The 19,716-nt window shown below is 43.4% G+C and overlaps 1 pseudogene; it reads right to left on the bottom strand.

The window, feature by feature from the left end:
• Positions 1–720: 720 nt before the first annotated feature.
• LOC139001889 (ubiquitin-like protein FUBI pseudogene) lies at positions 721–1,226 on the bottom strand (annotated as a pseudogene).
• Positions 1,227–19,716: the final 18,490 nt, after the last annotated feature.

The raw sequence follows: 19,716 nt of genomic DNA, 5'->3' as shown, positions 1-19,716 counted from the left end.
CTTACAGCCATGGGCTCATTATGTCCCTGCTCCATTGGCATGGACTGATGAAGATTGATATTTCTAGGCACCAAGGTCCTATCTAAATGAGTTTTAAAATCTGATTTCTTCAAAGATTATGTATTCAGGGCTAATTCCACATTTTCAGATACTCTGCTGAGAAGAACAAAATGTGAACAAATCGCAGCCAACTACTATCATTTCTTGCCTTCTCAGTGTCACATCTGAGCCTGTGTTAACATGACACATGCTTGAACTTGCACTTGTGTTTTGAAAAATGTCTTCTTTGCTGCACATCATTCTTTTCAATTCTGTTTCTTGGTATCTCAGGTATCTTAGCAACATCTTCGAGCATTAATTAAGGTCATAGTTTGCACTTTCTACAGTGTCAAAAGCATCCTGCTTGGGTGCTTGCTGAGTTTTTCCAGGCAACCTATTTTTATTTTAGGAATGTAACAGAAATCTAGAAGCTAATGATTTATTACTCTTCTAGCTAGGCCTAAGGAAACCCTTCCTGCCACAAGCACATCTCCAAGGCTCTGTGACAATCTTGAGGAGCTTCTATTTGCTGCTGATATTCTATCAGCTATTGTTTTTAAGTTGCCCAAAGAAAGCAGAGCATTTTGTAGAGTGAGTTTAGACTATGTCCTGATGGGAAAAGACACCAAGATCATGTACCAGCATGAATCTTGGGAACCTTACTGGTAACCAGAGATGTAATTTTTTTTTTGACTGGGCTAAGTGGCTTTATTAGAGAAAACCAGATGACAAAGGGCTTTAAGAGTTGGCATTGGGGCCCCTCTTTTTGCCAAAGGCGGGCACAACATTGACAAAACGCCGGTTGTACTGCTTCCGTCGCTTGGCCCGACCAGTCTTCTTCTTTTTCTCCTGTTTGGCCACCTCGGGGGTCTGACATCTTACTTTCCCAGCACGGGCCAGAGAACCGTGGACTTTACCTCCAAGCATGCGGGCGGCTACTTCCAGAGTGGACAGTGCCTCCACCCCACACTGGCCCAGGGTAGCCTCATCCTCCAGGGGTGTGCCCGCCAGGAGCACGACTTGATCTTCTGGAGCGATGCCCTCCAGCAAGGCTACATGGGCCTTGATCTGGGAGACCGTCTCCCGGCCGGTCCCCTCGAGGGTGTGGAGCTCCTGGGCTCGGACAAACAGCTGCATGTCGGCGACTGAACTGCGGCCTGTGCCGCTCCCGCGAAGATGGAGTCGAGAAAGAGCCAGAGATGTAATTTTTAAGAATTTTTTACAAGTATCCTATATAATAAAGAGGTGATATGCAAATTGACCCTCATGCTGTAACCCCATCACAATATGGCTGCTCTGCCCAGCCCCTCCCCGACCCCATGCCTGATCAGCCTCTCCCACCCCAATTGAGGATGGGGTGGCTAGCCAACCCCCCACCCCCCACAGCCCCTCACCCAGGCTGTCCACGCCCCCACACTTTCCTGGGGCTGGGGGTACCCCAGGCAGGCTGCAGGCATGGCGTTGGTCAGAGCCAAAGGTCCTGGCTGTCCCTGGCCTAGAGAGTCCAGAAAACCTCAGCAGTGACCAAAGACCAAGACCAAGTGGAAAGGTCCCTGCCAGTGCTTATGGCTCAAAGTGCCAGGAGGAGGCGGAGTGTCTTGAACCTGCAACCCTGGCATCTGCACACCAAGCCTTGGGGCACACCATGCTGGTGGCACATGTAGGTGAAAGGGGGAGAGCAGGGAGCTGGGGTGCGAAGCTGGGAGAGGCCTAGAGTCTTCGGGAGCAGCCTGCCTGCCGAGGTGGCTGTGACCCATGCGCTCGGGCTTGGTCAAAGCCCCTGATCAGCTCTGCCGCTTGCCTTCCAGGTGCGGCTAGCCCTGAGCCAGCTGGTGTTGTGCTCAGAGAAGCAGCTGTCACTGGGCTCAGTTAAATAAGAGAAATCAAAGAGCCAAGAGTAAATATCCTCCCAGCCCCTTCCTACACCCCAGGTGAGAAGGGCTGGGGATGCGGGTAATGGAAAACGGCTGCTGCTTTGCATTTTATAATGAAAAGACTCCTGCTATGTCAGTGGTTCTCAACCTTGGCTGCACATTAGAATCACCTGGGAATCTTTTTAAAATCCTGATTTCTGGGCCCCAGCCTCTGGAAATTCTGTTTCTTTGTTATGGGGTGGGGCCACAACATGAGTAACAAAGAAACAGAATTTTCAGAGGATGAGGCCCAGAAATCAGGATTTTAAAAAGGTTCCCAGGTGATTCTAATGTGCAGCCAAGGTTGAGAGCCACTGTGCTATGTAGAGAGGAGAGCTGATTCGTTTCCAGCAACACCTGGTGTGTTCCCTGTCCCAGCCCTGAAGCCTGACAGCACCTAGCAAAAGTGTGTCCACAGAGCCATATTGGCCTGGCTCCTGAAACATTGGGAGCAAGTTTGAGCTGCATTGATTAAAAAAATAAAAGTAAAGATTGAAAATCACCTCTTTGTACTCAAATGGCACTATAAAATGCAGATTACAGCATCTGATTTTGTCTTCTGTGTTGATTTTGAGGCAGAATGCAAATAGGTTGATGGGAAAAGCAGAAAAAAACAAAGGGAAAGGGAGAGGGTCCTGCTGTCCACAGCACTGAATATTGTTTTTTTATTTTTTATTTTTCCTTCTGTTCCTCAAGTCAGTATATGCCATTTAAACCACTTTATGGCATTAGGTAATGAGCTAATGCTTCCTCTATTAAGAGTAAGCAGCAGTGCCTTTCATATGAGTCAGATACATTTAATCCATTCAAATGGAGCATACTGAGTGGAGAGAATGGTATGTGTCATTATATAAAGAACTTGGCATTATGATGCTATCTGGCTGAAGATCTTATTTATTTTGCAATTTAGAGAACGTAGACAAATCAGGCATTGAAAATGAATGCGCATGCTTAAATGCATGACTTTATTTTCATCTGTAATGATCAAACGACTGGTCACCAGGAGGTGCATTAATGGGTCCCATGGTGTGGCAGGTCTGGGTGAGGCTGCATGGCATGGGCTGGGGGACCTAAGGCCGCGTCCCCCGCCCCAGCACCGAGATGTGAGGCTGCGTTCCCACCCGGCGGGGCTTGACTGGGGTAGGGCCAGCCGGGTCTTGGTGTTGCCCAATGGGGGTGGGGCCAGCCAGACATTTCTATTATAGAGAAAGGGCAAATGGGAATATTAAAATAGTTCCTCTAATTAATTCCCATTTGATATGCACAAATTTTGTGCACTGGGCCACTAGTAGTTAATATTTTTGTATAACATATAAACAGTAAAATGCACAGACCTTGTGTAAATTTGATTAATTATATACACACTAGAGGCCTAGTGCATGAAATTTGTGCACTCAGTGGGAGGGTTCCTCAGCCCAACCTGCACCCTCTCGCAGTCTGGGATCCCTCAGGGGATGTCCGACTGACAGCTTAGGCCCACTGGGAAAGGGCCTAAGCCATCAGTTGGACATCCTTAGCACTACCACAGAGATGGGAGAGGCTCCCGCCACCACCACTGTGCTCTCCAGCCGTGAGCCCAGCTTCTGGCTGAGCAGCGCTCCCCCTGTGGGAGTGTACTGACCACCAGGGGGCAGCTCCTGCATTGTGCGTCTGCCCCCTGGTGGTCAGTGTGCATCATAGTGACCAGTCGTTCTGCTGTCAGGTCAAAACCAGCTCTCCAACATCCCCCGAGGGGTCCTGGATTGTGAGAGGGCCCAGGCCAGGCCGAGGGACCCCACTGGTGGATCGGTGCCAGGGAGGGACGTGGGAGGTTGGCCAGCTGGGGAGGGACCACGGGAGGGCTCCGGGGCATGTCTGGCCCATCTCACTCAGTCCTGATCGGCCAGACCCCAGCAGAAAGCTCACCTACCGGTCAGAGCATCTTCCCCCTGGTTGTCAGCGCACGTCATAGCAACTGGTTGACTGGTCAACTGTCTGCACCCTGGTGGTCAGTGCACGTCATAGTGAGTGGTTGAGCAGCCTTAGCATATCATTAACATATTACACTTTGATTGTTTGAACAGCTGGACACTTAGCCTATTAGGCTTTTTAAATACAGGATATGCATGTAGTCACCACTAAGATCAAGATGTAGATTACTTCCAACACTCTAGAAGGATTCCTTGTCTCCTTCATGACTCTTCCCAGTGAATACCCCACTGGGGTATTACTTCAATGATTTCAAGCACCTTACCCATAAGAGCTTTAATAACCATAAATCTGATTTCTACCATCAACTTTATAATAAATGCAACCATACAGTATGTGCTCTTTGTGTCTGGCCTCCTTCCTCATCAATATTTCAGTGAGATCCATGTTCATATCTAAGTAGGACCACATTCTTTTTCTTTTCTGTTTTAATGCTATCTTACTCCTCTGTATTAATATTTCACAGTTTATTTATCCATGCTACTATGGACGGCCATTTGGATCATGTTCACGATTTTGGACTATTGTAAATAAAGCTGCTTAGTCAGAGGTGTTCACATGTAAAAGAGCACACAGCTGTATACAAATTCTGCTATTTTGACAATCGTTTATATGATGACAGGTGCAGAGTGGAACACTAAGTCAAGAAGCCTAGGATGCTTTTTGTGAAATTTTCAGATGGAATCCAGAAATTCAGTTTGAGATCAACTGTAAGAGCACAGGTAACAAAAGAAAAAAATAGACAAATTTTATCAACTTCATGAACATTTTTTGCTATCCAGAAAGCAAAAATACAACCCACTGAATGGGAGAAAATATTTGCGAATCATTTATGTGATAAAGGATTGATAGCCAGAATATATTAAGAACACCTAAATGTCAGATAGGTACTAGATCTATGGGGTGATCACTTTGTATGTAATATAAATGTCTAATTATTATGTTGAATATCCGAAACTAATATAATATCATATGTCAACTATAATTGAAAAATTCAAAAGTACACCTACAACTCAACAGCAGCTAAAATAAATAATTCACTTCAAAAAATGAGCAAAGAACTTGAATAGACATTTCTCCAAAAAAGATTTCTCCAAAAAAGATACAGAAATGGCCAATAAATCCATGAAAAGATGCTCAATATCATTAGTCATTAGGGAGATAAAAAAAAAACAACAACCAAAACCACAGTGAGATACCATTTCACACATAGGATGGCTATAGTTTTGTAAAAAATACAAGAAAAAAAGGGAAGATAAGTGCTGTCGAGTATGGGGAGAAACTGGAAAACTCAGGGATAGCTGGTGGGAATGTAAATGCTGTAGCCGCTGTGGCAAACACTTTGGCTAAGTTTCTCAAAAATTTGACCATAGAACTATCATATAACTCAGCAATTTCACTCCTAAGTATATACCCCAAAGAACTGCAAGCAGGGACTCGAACAGATATTGGTACATCAATGTTCATTGCAGCCTTATTGACAATAGCCAAAAGGTGAAAACAACCCAAGTGCCCATCAACAAATGAATGATATGTACATACAATAGATGAATAGAATAGTATTCAACCATAAAGAGGAATCAAATTTTGATATATACTACAACTTGGATGAGCCATGAAAACATTATGCTTAGTCAAATAAGCCAGACACAGACAGACTTTTACTGTGTGATTCTATTTATGAGGTACCTAGAATAGGCAAATTCATAGGGACAGAAAGTATAATAGAGGTTACTAGGGCCTGTGGGTAGGCTGAAAGACGAAGGTATTGCTCAGTGGGTAGAGATTTTTTCGAGGGGGTATCATTAAAAACCTGGATATAGGTAGTGCTAATTGCTATACAACATTGTAGACAAATTTAACACCACTGAACTATACAATTACAAATGGTTTAAAATAATAAATATTATGTATATTTTACCACCATAAACTGTAGGTGTAAAACGGTAGTTCTTTGGTATTAACTCATTCACGCTTATTGAATACTTGCAGAAAGCAAGGTCCTTGTTAAGCACTTAAGGAAAGAAAGATGAATCAAACATATTGTAGTAGCTTCCATTGCTGTGGTAACAAATTACCACAAATTTAGTGGCTCACAGCAACACAGATTTGTTATCTCACAGCTCTGTAGGTTAGAGTTTAAAATGAGTCTCAGTGGATAAAAGCAAGGTATGGCAGGGCTGCGTTCCTTCTGAAGGCTCTAGGGGAGAACTGGTTACCTTGCCTTTTCCAGCTTTGGGGGGCTGCTCACATTCCTGGGCTCATGGCTGCTTTCCACCTTGAAAAAAAGCAACTGCAACGCTGCTTCCTTTGTTACATCTTTTCTAACTCTGACTGTCCTGCCTTCTTTTATTTATAAGGACCTTTGATTACATTTGGTTCATCTGCGTAATACAAGATAATCTCTCCATCTCTACAGCTAATACGAATCCCAGTTCCACCTGGACCTTTAATTCCTCCTTTCCAAGTAGCCCATCAGATGTTAGGACATTGTCATCTTTCTGCTTACTACACATATCTTCCTGCCTTCAAAGATTAGCAGGGGAGATAACAAAAAAAATAGGTTATGAATAAAATAGCTATTTATATTCTTCTGTGTGTCTTTTGATGAGTAGAAGCACTGCTTTCTGTTGGGTTTACATGCAGTAGAACAGTAAATACTCTAAGCCACTTTAATTGATAAGTAGCCAGGGCTTGAGCTTGGAGAAAGCTGATTTCATAACGTATTTTGAAGGCAACATTCAAGCAAGGTCATGAAGGAGGTACAGGAATGAGCAAAGCAGGCATAAGAGGAAAATGTTCTAGGCAGAGGAAAGAGCCAGCACAAAGACTGAAATGCCTGGTGTGCTAAGTCAAAGTAACAGGTGAATGTGGAAGAAGTAGTGAGTGAGGTGGGAAAGGTTATTCCAGCTCAGAGAATCAAGAAACTCTTCATGGAAAGCAGTCAAAAGACATATACAAAGGTGCCCTGCATGTCAAGGACTTTGGGATTCTCAGTGCTTCGTGGCATGTGTGGGCTGCATTCCACGTGTAGCTGATCAGTTAATGCGGAGTGGTTCACCGTGGCGGCCCAGTGGCATGCTTCCAGCAGGTCAGCCGAGGGACAGGATAGCTATGTTGCTGCTGCTTGACAATCAAGGCTGCCAGGAGCATTAACTCCCCGTATGATGCACATGGGACCCACTGGCAAACCAGAAACCAGAGAAACACGAATTCTGGCATCGCATCAAAACAGAGTAAGACCTAGAAATGGCAGCCCTAGCTGGTTTGGCTCAGTGGATAGAGCGTCAGCCTACGGACTGAAGGGTCCCAGGTTTGATTCCCATCAAGGGCACATGCCTGAGTTTTGGGCTTAATCCCCAGTGGGGGGCGTGCAGGAGGCAGCCAATCAATGATTCTCTCTCATTATTGATGTTTCTATCTCTTCCTCTCTTCCTCTCTGAAATCAATAAAAATATATTTTAAAAAAAGACCTAGAAATGGCAGCCTGGCCCTGAGAGTCTCTTACACACAATGTGACTACAATTTGGTTTGCTTACCAGTGTTTGCATTTGTACTGTTATCCAAGAAGTGACCTCAGCAGCATTTTTATATAAATGGTGGCTAGTAAAAAAGAGCAAGACCCACGTATCTTCTGGTGTAAGATTAAAACAAGCTGAAATAGGACAATCATAGTTAATTCAAAAAATGCATTTTAATGTTATCCAAACAAGGTATACTGGAGACCACAGAGGAGAGAGTGGAGAGGCATAATTTCTTAGAATAGTTCATTTAAATGTGTGAACCACAAAGGTATCCTATAAGTTGGGTGTAGACCATATAACAGTTACTCCTACCTTCCCTTTCCCAACTAAATGGATTTGACCCCAGTAGCCTCCAAACCTGTAGGCCAGGTGCAAGAGGTAGACTAAAGAGCTCCTGGAGATAAATATCCTGTCATAAAAGCCCCATAAGCGCTCCTTTCCCAGGAAACAGCATTGGAGAAGCCATCTGAGCTAAAACGATTATCGCTGGGCCATTGCCAACAGAAACTATCATATTCCCAGCTTAATAAAAAAAGAAGATGTAAGTTGAATCCAAATGAAATATAATCCTATTTCCTTTTTATCCAAGAGATTTCAGTGGACAAAAGATAGGCACTCTTCTGAGAGCAAATTAAGTGAGTCCTCAGATTGATCACAGTGGCTTTTAGGACACCGAGGAGGGTAGCTGGAGAGGGAGGTAGGGACACTCAGCCTCCTCAAAGGCTTGCCTCTGAACGTATAAAAAGAGGGGGAGGTGAGAGTGAATCACAGCTCTCCCCTGCTCATGGTCCTCCCCAGGGGGGTGCTCATCCTTGCAAAATCACTGCTGTAAGCCATGGGGAGTCACAGAAGGTTCTTGGGAAGGAGAGCGGCATGACCAAAGTAGCATTTAGGAAGCTGAACTCATCAGTTCTCAATAAATATTTGTTGAATAAATGAGTGATTTATACTAAGAAGATAGAGACCTGAATTTGGCCACTTCTGAATAGGGATTTCAGTGAAGCTCTATGAAGAAAGGGTTAGAAAATGATGTCCAACAAACACCACAATTATAACTTTAGGTGATTTGTAGCTTTTTCATTTGCTTATTCTAAAGTTAATGCAACAAATGTGCTGAACAGATTTGACTTGTAGAATGTAATAAAACTCAATGCGTGACAATATTTTCCTGCCCTGGATAAATGACTCACCCATAGGTTATACGTGATCCGGGCTGTGGTCATTTTAAGTCTCAAAGACAGCCTAAGACACACAGTAGAAGACCCAGCCCTGGAAAAAATGAAACCCCTGAATTTTATTGGATGTCAAATCTCCCTTTCTCAAGCCACACCGCTGCGGGCTGTTGGCCCATGTTTCTGTTCATTTCTCTTTTCTTGTTAAGCTTATCCGTAGGGTTGGAACACAGAGAGAGAAAGGGAAAATGGGAACAGGAAATGTCCTTCTGTATCTGCCCTAATTGGGCTTGAGCTGACTTAGGCTCATATTTAAAACTGATATTCTCTTGAGGGCATTTTGGGGAGCCCCCTGCTGGGACTCAGGAGATGTGTTGACCCCTCTCAGCTGGCTGCTCCGCCCTTCTCCAAGCACTCCCCACACTGTTGGAGTCCCATTGCCCTTTCTAGTGGTTCTCTCGGCTGGACCCTAAAACAGCCTCGGATGGCAGAGCCTTGACACTGTGTGCCACGCATCAGGAAAACACCTTTTGTCCTGCCACCCGATGGGGCGAAGACACTTCCCAGACAAAGCAGCCACTTGCCTTGGCTCCACAGCCCCCAGCGCAGCCGACCAGGCCTCTCCTTCCTGCGTATTTTCTGGGGCAGAAGTTAGCCCTCAGCTCCTGGTACCTCCCAAACTCCAAGCAACACATGTCAGACTCTCTAAGTGGCCATGTTGAAGACTCCCAGAGGCTTGAGGAGGGATTCAGGCACCCCTCGTTCCTTATTTCCTCGTGGGAAGATAGGACTCGTGGGTCTTAGCACAAATTTCTCCAATGAAATCCTCACCAGAAAATTTCCACCTGCTTCCCACTCTCCCACCATCTTTTGTAGTTTTGAAGTATGAAAGAAGCCCCTAGATAAATGTCCTGAATTTTGGAAACCAAACTTCAGATTTAAAAAACAAAAAGATTTTCTAAATGGCTTTCTGTCTTCTATACTTTGCTACCTCAGAGCTCTAATATCAGTATCCCTGAGCAACTGAGGTGAGAAGGGTTCTATTGAACATCAGGTTACGTTCACCTAATAAACTCTATGTAGAGCATTCTATAAAGTAGCTCCAGTTCTTCTCACTGAATATCCTTCTCCTTTCCAAGCATGAAGTTGTAAGAACTTCCAAGTTACCCAAACAAACTGGTAAATGACACTACAATTCTTATGGATTGTAATTGTGGCCTGGCCAGCAGAAACACCCTGGGTTGTGTAGAAGGTTTCACAATTTGGGGAGGGGGGGGGGGGGGCGGGGTACTCTTTAAGAAAAAGACATAAAATTAGGAATACAAAATTGGGTATGAAAGCAAATATATATATTTCTATTTCTCTCTCCCTCTCCCTTCCTCTCTGAAATCAATAAAGACATTTTTAAAAAATTTACAACAAATTACAAATTTTAAAATGCTGACTAATACCAGAAACATCAAAAATCTAGAAAAATCACACAATGTTTTTTGAATGATTTGTCTTATTTGTATGTACCTCTACAATTTCTTTTGAATTTTGATGATTAACAATTCTGAATAAATATTAACTTTTTAAAATTAAAGCATCACAAGGATAATTAAAATGCATTTAAAAACACCCCTACTTTGCATTAAGCTGCTTGATTATGTAATCACATTATTCTTAAACTATATACATTAATTTGTTTTTAAATGTGTAGAGTGATTTTTCAAAAATATATTTTTATTGATTTCAGAGAGGAAGAGAGAGATAGAAACATCAATGATGAGAGAGAATTATTGATTGGTTGCCTCCTGCATGGCCCCACTGGGGATCAAGCCCAAAACCCGGGCATGTGCCCTTTACTGGGAATTGAACTGTGACCTCCTGGTTCATAGATCAACACTCAATCACTGAGCCACACCAGTTAGTCTGTAGAGTGAGTTTTGTCATTGGACTATTTCTTTAGGTTATTGTGTTCCATTGATGGATAATTGTTCATCATATTTTGTTTAAAACTGCTGATTTTCTTCAGATTTGATGTGATCCAATATGTTGAATGTATAAAATATATGACTACACAAATATACATAGGCACTGTGGAACTGTCACTAGTTTGTGCCCTACAAACACAGGGATTCTGATAAATTTTATGTTGTGTGATTTACATTAAGAAAGAAAAAAATATATTAAGGGTTTATAATTGCATACATTGCTTATTGAGTATGTGCCCAGCAGGACAGATCTTTTGTTTTGACAAAGCATCTTGTGAGAATCAAATCCTGTGATTATAATTTTACATATCTGAAGATTGGCAGCGATTCTATAAACTACCTTCCAGCTTCAAACATTTGAAAACTTGTTTCTCCTTTCATACCCACATACTTCCAATGCCCAGTGCAATAGGTCACATTCATATCACAATATGACCTCTGGCCTTGCCAAAGCAGGCAGTGGGAATATTGCTGGAAGCCATTCCTGCTCCAGAATAGCTAGCAATAACTTAACTACATGTGAAAGTGACCACATAAATATAACCTTCTTAACCCAAACCCTATGTATCTTCCTCAGCCAATTCCCAAACAGCCATGGTCTAACACTACATTACAGAAGGGCAAGTATAACAGAGGATAAGTGGAGAGGAACGAGACAGAGGTCTGATTATGGCTAGCATATCTTACAGGTTTTACAAAAGCGTATGACCACGTGATCACATTGCTTGGTCCCCAAACAGGACCTTGAACGGGGCCTGTGCACATGAGGGGTCTGGAACATCATTAACTTCAAGGCAAATCTGTCCTATCAATCAGAGATGAGCCCTGTATGGATGAGAGCCGTCTATTTACAGCACATTTATATCTGTGGAGTTGGCACATTGGGGTGCTTGGGAGCCAATGTAGGTTAGCATAAGTTACCACCAGAGGTTAGCAGTTGGCTAACTCCAACCAGAGTAGAAAACTGAGTACAATTTTTCTAAGTGTTAACTTTTATTCTTTAGCCTCAAGACCTGAGAAAAGTTACTAACCTCATTAGTGTGTTCAGATACCTTAGAAAATGAAGGCGTTTTAGTAAACTAGCAAGGAGGAGACTTATGGAAGAATCACAAAGGGGTAGGCCATGCTCAGACATTGGGAAAATTAAAGAGAACAAGGTAAGATGCCTTCATTATCAGTTTAAGGAGCCTCTTTTGTGCAAATGTATTCCATAAGGGAATAGCAACAGGAATAATTTCAGCTGGAAGTTACACAGTACTCAACTAACAGTGGTTTAAATAATAACAATATTTAATGAACTCTTAGAACAAAAAGTCTGAAGGTAGGTGATTTGATCATTCTGCTATTTTGGGACTATGAGTCCTTGTCTCTGTGATTCTCATGGTCAAAAGATGGTTGCCACAGCTCCACGCATCATTTGTCCAAAGGCAGAGAACAGGGGTACAGCGAGAGAGTGTGTACGCCTTTCTCCTTTTAGCAGGGAGGAGAAATCTTTTCTAAATGATTTCCCTTCAGAATTCCTCTTTAGGTCTCATTGGTCATACTGGGTACATGGGCACCCCTTGGTGCAAGGGGGACCTGGGAAATTAGGTGTTGATAAGAAGGCATGGGAGCTGCATGATTGACTTAGTCATGCTTCATCTCTCTGGGCTGGGAATATCGCTTCCCTGAACAAAAATGGATCCAGCAGGAATAAAGAAAAGGGGAGGCAACTAATGGTATATGCAACTGGAACTTTTGGGTTGAATATCAGTAAAACTATTCTTTACTTATCTTTTTTTTTTTAATTCTCACCTGAGGATATTTTTTTCCATTGCTTTTCAGAGATAGTGGAAGGGAGTGAGGGAGGGAGAGAGAGATCGATCAACTGGTTGCCTCCCATATGTGCCCTGACCACAGGCAGGGAGTGAACCCACAACTGAGGTACATGCCCTTGACTGGGAATTGAACCTGTGACTCTTTGGAGTGGGCTGACACTCTAACCACTGAGCAGTTCTGGCCCTGGCTACTTATCAATTATTAATAAAATAACAAGAATTGAGAATACTAGTATATATGAATATAAACCATTATTTATTTAGCCAACTGGAGGCCCAGTGCACGAATTCATGCATAGGTGGAGTCGGGTTGGCCTGTCCAGATCAGGGCCAATCGGGACAGGTCAGCCAGGGGGAGGGGCTGTGGGTGGTTGGCTGGCTGGCCCCGCCCCCTGGTCGAACTCCTGGTTGAGGACATAATTTGCATATTAACCTTTTATTATATAGGATACTCTGTACCAGAAACTGGGGCTAGATGTTAGATACTATACATTATCTGCAATTAGCCCAGCCCTGCAAGATAGATATGATTATTTTCAGAGAGATTAGGTTACTTCCCATTAGGGAAATAAGTAGCTCTATTCTGACTTCTATTTTTAAAGTCTTTGCCTTTCTTGAACTTTAAATCAATTAAATCATAGAAAATGTTCTGTTTTGTTTCTGAATTCTCTTGCTCAATAGTGTCTGTGATTCATTGATATTCTCAAGGGTATCAGTAATTTTTGCTGCATATTATTCCATTGTTTGAGAACATCACTGTTTATTTATCCTTTGTACTGTAATTGATAGGTTGTTTCCAGTTTGGAGATAATATGAATAAAATAGCTATTAATATTCTTCTGTGTGTCTTTTGATGAGTAGAAGCACTGCTTTCTGTTAGGTTTACATGCAGTAGAATAGTAGATACTCTAAGCCACTTCCAAAGTGGTTGTACCAAGTTACACTCCCACCAGCAATCTATGAGAGAACCATCTGCCAATGCTTGGTTTTGTTATACAGAAAGTGGTAAGAGGTAAGGAAAAGGAAGAGTTGGACAAGATAATGGGGGTTATTACTGCTGGGGAAAAGTGGAGCAGGTTGAAATTTTAAACACAGTGGTCAGGATTTGGGCTTTTTTCTTTCTATCTGAGAAGGCAACATTCAAGCAAGGTCATGAAGGAGGTACAGGAATGAGCAAAGCAGGCATAAGAGGAAAATGCTCTAGGCAGAGGAAAGAGCCAGCACAAAGGCTGAAATGCCTGGTGTGTTAAGTCAAAGTAACAGGTGAATGTGGAAGAAGTAGTGAGTGAGGTGGAAAGCAATAGAAGATGAGACAGGCAAGCAGAACTAGAGCATGCAGGGTCATTTAGGGCATAGGGAAGACCTTGGCTTTTACACCAAGTAAAATGGGGAGCTACAGCAGGCCTGCAAGCGGGTGAGGGGCATACTCTGACTTACATTTTAAAGAGATCATTCTGGTTGCTGGGTTGAGAATAGACTGTAGGGTGGGAGTGAGAAGACCAACTAATAAGCGATTGCAGGAGGTGACAGTGACTTGGAATAGGGCGGTGGCAGTGGACATGCTAAGACTGGTTAAATTCTTCAGAGTCATCATTATTGTCAGCATCACCAGCTTTATTATTAGCAATTCTATGCTTATAATGATAGTTACCACTTTTGACCTCCTACTAAGTTCATACTTTATGTTTTACTATCCTCAGGCACTAAAGCTCAAAGCTGTTCAGCAGCCTCCTGAAGGATACACAGTTCATAAGGGGGAAACCAGAGCCTCAATTTAAACTCTAGCAGAATTCAAAGCGAATGCTCTATCACTAGGTTCGGTTTCCTTTCTGCCTAGCCCAGTGCCTTGTATATACAGGTGAGCAATATCTTTATTTGAATGAGTGATACCACCTTCCTTTTCCTGAACTTGCTGAGTTTAATTGAACTATGTGTTTGCGTCTGAGGTTTAAAAAAAAGTATTGTTTTATTTTTATATTAATTTTATTACTTGGATATATAGTTCTCTGAGTTCTAACACATGCATAGATTTGTGTAACCACTACCACAATCAGGATATAAAACATTTCATCAACCCACACCCCCCGAAATTTTCTCTCATGTTGTACCTTTGTAGTCAAACTCTTCCCCAAACTCTAATTCCTGGATCTGTTCTTCGTCAGTGGGGAACATAGACAATAACAATGAGCGTCTGGAGGACAACGTTGGCCGCGAGGTGAATAATGGGTTCGATGGAAGTTGCAGTCAGAGCATCCAGGGAACAGACTACAGCGGCACGACTAAGCAGGGGCGACAAGGCCAGAGCTAGGGAGGGGGCAACGAAGAGAGCTCTGTTTTCCAGAAGAGCTAACTAGACACTGCAGAGTCCCTGAGCCCTCAAAGCCTAGGATCATATCAGCCAGGGCCACTAGAGGGCTTCCCTGCCTGTCTGGAGCCCGCGCTGCTTCCCACCAGGCAGGGCAGCGCTGCTGCTTAAAATTTCAATCTCGCTGGTGCCTGGAACGCTTCAGGGGAGCTTGGGTTTAGGACAGCTGATCTTCTCTAGAAGGTCTCCCACTCAATTGACAACGGTGGAAAACAAGGCCCAAGATGAAAGGATGAGTTACAGAACAGGTGCCCAGGAGGCCTGGGGAACAGGAGGGCAGGGGGAGGAAACAGCTGCGTACAAAACGCCAAGAGCAACCGGGAGCTGGTCCTGGCCCCAGGGGGCTGAGGTGCCAGAGATTCCAAACATCATTTCTCTGCTTGCGGTAGGTCATTCTATTGGGCCAGCAGTTGTTTATGTCTCTCTCACAGGCCCAGGCTTGAAATGGAAGGAGGGATTGTCCTAGATGCCGCTAATCATCCTCTGGCTGGAGCAGGAGGGTGTGAACATGTGTGTAAATGAGTGTATGGGTGACTGTGTGTGCGCGTATAGGTAATGTGTGTGTGCAGAGGTGAGTGCATGTGTTTGTACATGTGTGTGTGCATGAACGTGTACATTGAGTGAATATGTTGTACATGTGTGGGTGCATATGTGTGTGTGTGTGCATGCCTCTGAGAGTGTGGTGCATGGGAACAGGCTTCCATGTGTCTGTGTGTGTCTGCTCTGCAGGGGGAATGTTAATGTTTGTTGCTTGGCTTCAATCCCAAAGAGAAACAATGAGGTGACCGGAAGTGAACTGGAGTCTCTGCTTCTACACCGATTAGCCCACATCAGTTTTGATGGAGGGGAGACACAATAGATGCAAAGGAGCAAAGGATGAACATCCCAGGGACCTGGGTTGCACAGTCCCGTTGGGTAGAAAAGGCCATCTCAGGAGCCCAGGTGCCTGAATCAGGTGAGAGGGTCATTCCTGCCCTTAGACAGGGACCTGTGCTTCAGCCCGTCCTGGCCAGCATCTCTTTAGGGCGGTCTTACCTTACTAAAGGCCACTTCACTTTTTGATGGGGTGACAGTTCCCTCGCTCACTCACCCAGGCACTTTTCTTGCTCTCTGTCAGGCTGGCCCTGGCCGCGTTCCTCAGAGATGCGCTCACAGCCTCTTACTCACCAGCCGCTAGACAGACCTGGCTCCCACCTGCGTCTGCACTCAGTCATGTTACCTTGTCCTTAGGCTCTGGTTTGCTCCCTGGGAACGGTTGGAAGCAGAATGGTGAAGGCAGAAGCACAAACTCTTTGGTAGCTTGCTGAGAAGCTGCTCCTTAATCTCTAAACCTGTGTATATATTATGTGAGCGGGCAGGAAAGGCGGTGGGAAAGAGACATCAGAGACCCCTGAGGCAGGCCTTCACCCCTCAGCAACAGCTGGGGTCCCCGTCGGTGGGTCCCCCACAGGCCCAGCTCACATGGGCTCCAAAGAGGCGGGTTCTTAGAAAACGTTGTTCATTACATTCAGGTTCATTGATCGTCCCTGTTCTTATTTGCCCCTTCTGGACACAAGTGGCCCAGTCCCCTGGTTTTTGTTTTTAAAAATATGTTTTTATTGATTTAAGAGAAGAAGAGAGAGATAGAAACATCAATGATGAGAGAGAATCATTGATGGGCTGTCTCCTGCCTGCCCCCTACTGGGAATTGAGCCTGCAACCAGGACATGTGCCTGCCCTGACCGGGAATTGAACCGTGACCTCCTGGTTCATAGGTCGATGCTCAACCCCTGAGCCTGCCGCCAGGATCGGTTTTCTCTTTGATGTGGCTATTTCTTCCAGTTTGCTAGAATAAACAGCAGTGGGAGTTCTCAAACTTTAGTAAGAAAAAAAAAAAGTCTCCCAAGGACTTGTTTTAAATGCAGATTTTGTAGCATAGCACAGGAGTTCGCATTTACTGAGCCCTCTCTGTCCCTCCCCTATCTTTCTCCACCCAAGGTCCTAGGTCAGGTGGTCCACAGCTCATATAAATGTGGTGCTGAAGGATGCCCTGGATCCATTTTTAAAATAATGTTGACTTTTGAGAGTTCTAAACTCAGACCTTTGTTAGACATGCGATTTATGAGTATTTTCTTCCAGTATGTAATTTGTCTTTTCATTCTTTTTACATGGTCTTTTATAGATCAAAAGTTTTTCATTTTGATGAGGTCCAATTTAGAAATTTTTCCTATTATGGATCATGCTTTTGGTATCTAAGAACTCTGCCTAGTGCTAGGTCACAGAGATATTCTCCTATGTTCTTTTCTAGAAGTTTTATGTTTACATGTGAATCTATGATCCATTTTTAAAAAATAAGTTTTCATTGATTTTGAGAGGGAGGAAGGGAGACAGAGAGAAACACCAGTCAGTTGCCTCCTGTAGGGATCACCAGAGGGATTAAACCCGAAACCTGGGTATATGCCCTGAACCAGCATTGAACAGGCATGAGGCCAGGGTGTAGTGTCATTCCCATCCATGAGATCACCTGATATTGAACAGGCAACCTTTTGGTGCACCAACTGAGCCACACTGCCCAGGGCTCTATGATCCATTTTGAGTTAATTTTTGTAGTAGGTGTAAGGTTGAGGTCCAGTACCATTGAAAAGGCTATTTCTTCCTCATTGGATTGCTTTTATTCCATTGTCCATTGTCCAAATTGATTGGGCATATTTGTGTGGCTCTATGTCTGGCTTCTTTTTAAAAAAAATATATCTTTATTGATTTCAATATATCTTTATTGTTTCTCTCCGTCTCCCTTCCTCCCTCTCAAAATCAATGAAAACTTATTTTTAAAAAATGGATCATAGATTCACATGTAAACATAAAACTTCTAGAAAAGAACATAGGAGAATATCTCTGTGACCTAGCACTAGGCAGAGTTCTTAGATACCAAAAGCATGATCCATAATAGGAAAAATTTATAAATTGGCTGCCTTCTGCACGTCCCCCAATGGGGATCGAGCCCACAACCCAGGCATGTACCCCTGACCAAAATTGAACCTGGGGCCCTTCAATCTGCAGGCTGACGCTCTATCCACTGAGCCAAACCAGCTAGGGCTATGTCTGGCTTCTTATTCTCTCCACTGGTCTGTATGCTTGCTCCCTCCATTAGTACCACACTGTCTTTTTTTTTTTTTTAAATCTTCATCATCGAAGGATATTTTTTTATTAATTTTTTTAAAAAGAGAATTTAGAGAGAGAGGACGGGGGATAGAGAAAGAGAGAGAGAGAGAGAGAGAGAGAGAGAGAGAGACATCAATTGGTTGCCTCCTGCCCCAATCACAGATCAAACCCAGAGCCTTTTGGTGTATGGGATCATGCTCCAACCAACCTAGCCACCAGCCAGGGCAGTGCCACACTGTCTTGATACTGCAGTTATATATCAGGCTTTAACATTAGGACGAGTGTCTCCTCCCAATTCTTGTTTTTCAAATTTTTTTTTGGCTATTCTACGGCTTTTCCCTTTCCATATAAATATTAGAATAAGTTTGTCTAGGCCTGCAAAGAAACTTGCTGAGATTTTGATAGGAATTGCATTAATAAAAATCAGTTTTAAGAAAAGATTATTTTTTTTTTCTTGCAGCAGAATTTTAGGGGAGCGAGGTTTAATCAAAGCAGCTCTAAAGTCTTACCTTGTTAGAGGTTCTTGCCTGGGATATACGGGATATCCCCAAAAATGTAGTTAATCAGCTATTAAAGTGTGTATACATTTTTGGGGGACACCCTATATATGAAGTTCCAAGACTCATGGTAATCCACTAAAAGTTCTTAAGCATGGGCATGATAGAATCAGATTTGAATTAGAGAGATGCAGCTAAGTGGGGAGTGAATTGGAGGGATCCAAGACTGGAGGCAGGTTAGGAGACTGACTCATGAACATCTGGAAAGGTAACTTATGGTTATGGAGCCAAGATGAGCTTTCTAAAAACAAATTTCTGCCCCAGGCACCTCATTTCCACTTTTGCCGATGTTGCTGGATTAGCATATGAGAGAAATGACGAAGTCCATATTCCTCATCCTGGCTCCTGCTGGCCACTCAGCTCTGTCCTGCCCCAGGCTCCTTCTCTCCTCCTGCCTCTTGTTTTTCTGTTTGCTTCAGTGTCTTGAGGATTCACTTTGACGCTGGGCTTTTGCACAAGCTCTTTCTTTTGTTTAGGTTGCTTTCCCACCCTGTCCCCAGGCTAATTCCTCAAACATTAGATCTCAGTTTTCTTAGGGAGGACTCCCCTGGCCCCTAAACTAAGTTAGATCCCCTTAAAGTGCTTAAATACCACTTGCCTCATGCCCTCCCCCCTCAAACATTCAATACCCCTGTAATCACTTATTACAAGAGCTTTTTATCTTTCCTTTGAGACTCAAAAATTCTTTGAGGGCAAAAACACTGTCTGTTGTGCTTATCACTGAGAATTTAGAACAGTATGAAGTAGGTGTTCAAATATTTGTTGACTAGGGTTGTCTAATAATGTTCTGGAAGTGTCAGAATGCAATGCTAAGCTAAGTGGATTGCAGATTTTGAGTCTCCCTCTGTCCTCTGCCCTTGTCCAGATTCTGGGTACTTCCTCTTTGCTTTGGGGACAGTCTACATGAGTCTCTGTTGCAACAGTAAGTTCTGTTTTCTGAGATGGGTATTGCTTTAATGCAGGGATCTACTAACTGAGGCCCAGCCCAAAGCTGGCTTAGTTACCTGCTTTTATAAATAAAGTTTTATTGGAACACAGTCACACCTAACTCATTTCAAATAATAGATGGCTGCTTTCACACTAGAAAAGCAGAGTTGAACAGTTGAAGAAACCAAAACCATATTGCCCATAAAGCTTAAAATGTCACCTTTGCAGATAAAATTTGCCAACCCCTGGTCTAGTATAAATACTTGGACTTGTTTAAGTGATTTTTTTTTTTCTATCACCTCATCTCTATGTGGCTT

Source organism: Myotis yumanensis, unplaced genomic scaffold, assembly GCF_028538775.1.
Source record: "Myotis yumanensis isolate MYYU_CA2020_CCGP unplaced genomic scaffold, mMyoYum1.0.hap1 SCAF_2, whole genome shotgun sequence".
NCBI lineage: Eukaryota > Metazoa > Chordata > Mammalia > Chiroptera > Vespertilionidae > Myotis > Myotis yumanensis.
The sequence above is the reverse complement of the archived record's forward strand: the minus strand, read 5'-3'. Positions and strand labels throughout refer to the sequence as shown.